This window comes from Saccopteryx bilineata, chromosome 3, assembly GCF_036850765.1.
Source record: "Saccopteryx bilineata isolate mSacBil1 chromosome 3, mSacBil1_pri_phased_curated, whole genome shotgun sequence".
Classification (NCBI taxonomy): Eukaryota; Metazoa; Chordata; class Mammalia; order Chiroptera; family Emballonuridae; genus Saccopteryx; species Saccopteryx bilineata.
In genome coordinates, this window is record NC_089492.1 from 170,370,335 (window position 1) to 170,376,643 (window position 6,309).

The 6,309-nt window shown below is 39.0% G+C and overlaps 1 non-coding gene across 1 annotated transcript; it reads left to right on the forward strand.

The window, feature by feature from the left end:
- The first annotated feature begins 844 nt into the window (after positions 1–844).
- Positions 845–982, forward strand: LOC136332428 (small nucleolar RNA SNORA53). Its single transcript, XR_010730692.1, has one exon. It is a non-coding gene; the product is annotated as a small nucleolar RNA SNORA53 (small nucleolar RNA).
- Positions 983–6,309: the final 5,327 nt, after the last annotated feature.

The window sequence follows — 6,309 nt, forward strand, 5'->3', positions numbered from 1 at the left end:
CGCCTGTTTATGTTGCACCCCACACTTTTCTCACCTTCCTAAGGGAAATCACATTTTGTTTTACTTCCATAATTCTATTTGACATGACATTATTACTACTTTTTAACTTTTTGTTTTAAAAATTATCTATTGACTTAGCACTCTGGAAGCTAAGAATTTACTTTTCTTTTAAGTGAAAGCCAGTAGTCCCATCTTGCACATGAATCTTTCCCTTCCTCCTGCCTCCCAATATTGTTTTATTCTCATTTTGGATAGATCAGTATTCTATACTTCCATTGTCACAAGTATCTTAAAACTCTTCCTAGTTGAGCCATGTAATATACTATGATTATTTTTTGCAACCCTGAACATTTGATTTTTAAAAAAAATAGTTTTAGATAATCTTAAAAATATGTTTGCTTAATTTTCTTTGGATTTAGCCTTAATTCCATTCTATGCCAATATGTTAATCAGTACTAGATTTCACATCTGGTATTCTTTCAAGTTGTTGTCTGGAAGAAACATTTCCTTGATTCCCACTGGCATGTCCTCATCTGGGTTAATTTCTGTGTCCTGTCATCCAGAAACCCTGTTTCCTGGATCCATAGTCCTCCTCTTTGTTGACTTGCTACATTGTTTTGATTGAGTATATCCTCCAGTAGTTTTCTGAAAAAGGTAGAAAACTATACACAAAGTGGGTTGTTTGATATTTTGCATGCCTGAAAATGTGTTCTTTTTATTGTTGTACTGAATCAAAAAATTGGCCAGGTCAGAATTCTCAGAAATAAATTTCTTCAGAATTTTAGAATACATTTTATTATGACAATATCTGAACATATAAAAAAAGCAGATTTTAGAGAAATTTTACATGCTCATTAAGAACTGTCAGTTTTGTGGCATATGAGATAAATATAACTGCATTTTAGTCATTGGTTCTGATAGAAATGACATGGAATTGTGCTGCCATTTTTTACTGTCAGGACTTGACTGGTGTGCGGACACTTAAAAAAAAAAAGAACTGTCAGTTTTGGCGCTGGCCAGTTAGCTTAGTCAGTTAAGAATGTCATCCTGAAACAACAAAGTTGTGGGCTCGATCCCCGGTCAGGGTACACACAGGAAGCAACCAATGAATACATGACTGAGTGAGACAACAGACGATTGCTTCCTTTTCCCCTCCCCTCTCTTTCCTTTCCTCTCTCTGTCTCTTTAAAAATTGATCAATAAATAAAAACCCTGGCTAGCTGGCTTGTGTGTCATCCAGGTCCAAAGGTTGCTGGTTCGATTCCCTGGTCAGGGCATATACAGGAGCAGCTTGATGTTCCTGTCTCTCTCCCTGTCTCTCTTAAAAAACAAAACAAAACAAAACAAAACCTGCTAGTTTCAACAACTATTAACATTTTGCCTACTTGTTTTATCTATCCCTCCACCTATCTTTTTGTTTTACTGTAGTATTTTAAGACACATACAAGGTACTATTTCATTTCACCTCTGATTCAGAATGAGTCTTCGGTGTAAAACAAACGGCATTTTCTTGTATAAGCACAATGCCATTGCCACACCTAACAAAATTAACAATAATTCTTTTATGTCATCCTAAATAAGTCCCTATTTAATTTTCTCTGATTGTGTGGGAGTTAAAAAATACTTTTCCTCTCAACTTTCTAAGTTCTTCTGGCTAGGCTATAATAATCAAATTAACATGAGACAGATCAACAGGAGAAAATACCCAAAATTTATTATGGGTGTAGATGCTGATGTCCTGTAAGAACATGAGACCTGAGGACACATTGGGCAGATAAGGCTTGTAAGTTGTTCTGGACTGAGGAGAAAGAGGAGGTTGTGATTTGGGACTTCAAAGGGCAGAAAGGCAATTTGCATAGTGATGGAAAGAGAATGTTTGCTGGGTGTAAGGCCAGAGGCCTCTGCTGTGGCCATGCAGGTTCTCATTGGATTCGGGCACGTAGTAAAGGAACTGTGGAGCCAGAAAATGGTGGGCCATTTCGTTTATTAAAGTCTTGTAACAGCGGATGAGCAAACAGAAAGGGAAGACCACTTCCCTTTCTCTCAGGGATCCCAAGCTTCTCTCTCTCTTTCGCTCGCGCGCTCTCTCTCTCTCTCTCTCTCTCTCTCTCTCTCTCCTGCCAAAAACAGGCTGGGAGAAAAAAACCCCTTCTTCAGCAAACAATAGCAAACAATCGCCCTTCCCCATTGCAGTAGGCATTCCACAATTGGCAATCTACCTCCCTGAGGGCAAGCTCCCTCAGCCTTCCATAGACTATACACACACGACAGCCTTCCACAGACTGTACACACATGGTACTGCCCTAATACTAGCGAGCAAACTTAAAAAAACATTTGTTTACCCAATACTGGGCTATCTTTAATGGTGGGACACAGAAAGAACTCTAAACAAATGGGCTTTGATGGGTTCTTTTCTGACTGTCACATGCTAATTTATGTTAAACTGTAGTCATCTGTGATGGTATCTCCCTTCTTGGAGCAAGTCCTCTACCTACATTTCTTTTAGGCAGTTAGGGGAAATATCAAAGATTTTTTCCTAAATTTTTTGTTTCTTAAAAATAACCAGCTTAAAATAGTCAATATTTCAAAGAGGCAAACTGCTCCTTTTCAATTTGTCTATAAATGCCTTTTCTAAATGCTTTGTTTAAATACCCCCCCTCCCGTTCTCATTGTATTTGGTGGTTATATTATTGAGGTCCTTTTTAACCCCCAAAGTCTACTTTTCTCTCATATTCCTATCCCTGCCCCTTACAATTGGCAGGAGCCAGACAAACCACCTTCTCCCCATTTCTGTCTGGAAGGACGGGAATCCCAGGCACTGACTGATAATCTAGCACTGCTTCAGCCCTGCAGCCCCAAGCAGAATGGACTTCCACCCAAAACTGAGTCCTTCCACTTATAACTTCTGCCCCCTAGTGATTTCTTGCCTGCTGCTATTTCTAGCTCCAAGCTTTCATATACCTGAATCTTGTCCTCCTTTGATATTTTAAGTTCAGTGATTATAGCCACTGCTGTTGCTAAGTGAAGTTAGGCAGATTTCATTGTGTCTGGATTGGTTTTCAAATGAGGTAAGATAAATTAAATTATAGTCATCTTTAGAGGAGTGGAAGAGAATATTTTGGATGCATGTCCTAATGTCACAGCAGTAGGGAGCTCTCTGGATCTTTCTTCATTCATACTCTCACTCTCCTCTTTTTTTCCCCAGTTGAAAGAATTCTTTATCTCTTCTGCCCACCCAAGCCACCACAAGCCAATGTCCAGTGTGTTACAGGAAAGGGTTACTTTTACAAACTAAGGTCTGTTGTAAAAGGCATCTGAGGGACTCATCTAGCTGGTTTCTCAACTTTATTTTTTGACAGCTTTAAAGGGCCTTTTAAAATTGCCAGGAGATTAGACTCATATTTTTATCATTCCACCTGCATAGTATTTAGACACATTTATATTCCTGAAAGCATAATAATACATAACATTTAGCATTAAATTTATGACTCCTGCCACATCTGGTATAAAACTCCTTCTGAAGCAATAAATCAACCTCTTCATGTCAAATTGCCATTCATTCTTTGACCTCCTCCATAATTTATGGTGTATGAGTGCAAAATGGGAGAAGCAGCTTAAATCAAGTGGATTTTAATTAACAGTCTTAGAAATTTCAGAAGAATATTTGCAATTTATTCATGAGGGGGAAAGACTTTGTTGGTAGAAAAAAGGGGGGGAAAGCAGCTCATTTCTATGGGAACAAATTGACATCTATTCTCGGTACTTCCAAACCACAACACAATTTTTCTCTACTTTGAGTTAGAAAGAGAAAGCGATTCTGATAAGAAAAGCTGTCCAAGCTCCTAGGGCAGAATCCATTTTCTAGGAGAGATTTTGAGGGAAAAGAGTAGGGGGAGACATGTCACCATCTTTGGCTTAGTGCAGTTTTCCTCAGACTTGCCTGACTGCTGACACGGTGCCTTCCATGTCAAACAATTTTATTTCTAAGCTTTTCACAGTTTGTCCTAAGTAGCTCCTATTAGCATTGTCCTGTCTGTTTCCTTGGCAACAGAGCCGGTCAATTTAGACACCATTTAAGACCTGTGGAAAAAGCCACAGCCAGCAGTGTGATGGACAAAATTACAGGGAACAAGCTGAATACAATCTTCTCCTGAGGAGATGCATTTTCTTCCAGGGCTCATTTTATTTTAATTAAAATCGAAAAGTGCTTTTAAACAATGCCCTAGATTAAGCACACAGGCCAGAGTAATCTATTGTACAACAATTGCAGCTGCATTCCTTAATGTTATCTCTTTAAACTAATGGATTTTTTGCACTTTTTCAAATAAACAAGGAGAGAAAACCTAGGGGCAATATGGTAGCTTCTCATTAGCCATCTGCAGAGTAAATAGAGAGAAGGAAGAGAGACAGTTCCTTTCATGGCTGGGGCCATGTGTAAATGAAGCATAGACCCTACAGTGTACAGCCAATAAGTCCAGTTTCTCTTGCATGAGGAAATAAACTTCTATTTCACATAGCAAAGGTGATCTCATATGCCATTTATCTCATTTCATTGGTTGTGGTGACTTGATGTAACCATCTTTTCTCCTTCAATGAGCTTATATGGATCATTTTGATCCTGGAACCAGTGAGAACTCTGAAATGTTCAGGACCAAGTTTTATGTTGACAGTTAGCTTTGCCCTCACCATTGCATGCACAGCTTTCCACATGGAAGACAGGAAAGACTATGATCTAGAGCAAGGAAGCACTTTTCTCCCACAGAGACTGTGATAAAAATTTCTGGTTCTCTGGGATGGAAAAACCTTATTTTAATTTATATGTGTGCAAATTTGCCAACGCGACAGGGAGATTTATTCTTTCTATTGGGACTTGAAGCTAGCTTTAATATCATCTTCACCTCGCCCTGGCTGAATAGCTCAGTTGGTTAGAGCATCTTCCCAAAGCACAGAGGTTGCTGGTTTGATCCCCGGTCAGGGCACATACAGGAGCAGATTGATGTTTCTGTCTCTCCCTCTTTCCACTCCTCTTGTTCTCAAATCAATACAATCAACATTTAAAAATATATCATTTTCACGTTAAAGAAGTTAAACAAAGGAGTTTGCATTTATGAATATAAATTTTTTGCTAATACTGTCTGATTATGGTGATTGCCCAAGGATATATCGGGGCTTGTATCTTCTACGCTTTTAAATTAGTCTCATCTAATGGAACCCTGTAAAGCTGTGAATGCCTCTTTATTGAAAGTATTAAAGCAGAGACGTAAATCTTGTTATTGGAGATATCTTAAGTAGGATTCATGCCCTAGGACAATGTTAAATTCAATGACTTCTAAATTCCCTTTTTACTCTGACATGTTGTAATACCACCCCTGAAGTTGGACACATGCATTTTCTCTAAAGTAGCCCAGGAAATAGGGAAGAAAAATGACATTTGTACTTCATCTTCCACAGTTATTAGGGATTGCCCTTCACCTTTTTCTCCAGGCCTCCTTTGTTTTCTGGGGGAAAATACAGAAATGTTTATCTCTAAGTTTTTTGGATTTCTGTATTATTTTATCAACAAATAAAATAAATGACTGTCTTCATCAACGTTTTTGATCAAATGTAACTAGGATCATAGAGTTTTTGTGATTTCTGTTCATTCAGTAAGAATCAGCCTGAATCACGTTTTCTGTTGAATTACTAGAGGCTTAAAACCATTCCAATCAGGATCTCCATTGCTAGATAACAAAGATGGCAATTAATGTTGGTTGTAGAGGGAAGCAGGGCTCACCAGTCATTTTCCCATATGGCATACAAGAACAATGAGATATATAGGCTGACATTTCATCTGAGGTATTTACATAATACACACGATGGTGATTGATAGGAAGAAGGTACCTACATGGGACAGACTGACAGAGAGTGGGGGCAGGTGTCCTCCATCTTTTTCATGATGATGACTATTTTAATGAACAGACCAACTTATGTCTGCAGTCCATTAAATCAGTTGACAGTCTAAACATCTGGAGAATAGCGCTGGGAATTAGATTTGTCAGGTGAGGACTCTGGCTGACAGGGAGGGGGTGTGGGGCTCCTCTAGGGCTGCTGATTCTGGGGAAACCTCAAGATGCCCATCACAAGAGACCCAGCTTTTCATGACACCAAGGGCTCAGATGTGGAAAAGATTTCTGTCACCAAGATGGCATCCAGCTGAGAGCACTTGTTTGTTCTTTCACACCTTTCAGAGTTCTTCTCTCCAGTGTCTGGCCTGTCTTGGTTTCCTGAGCTCTGAACCACAGTCACTGAATAACCTTGAGCAAATAACAG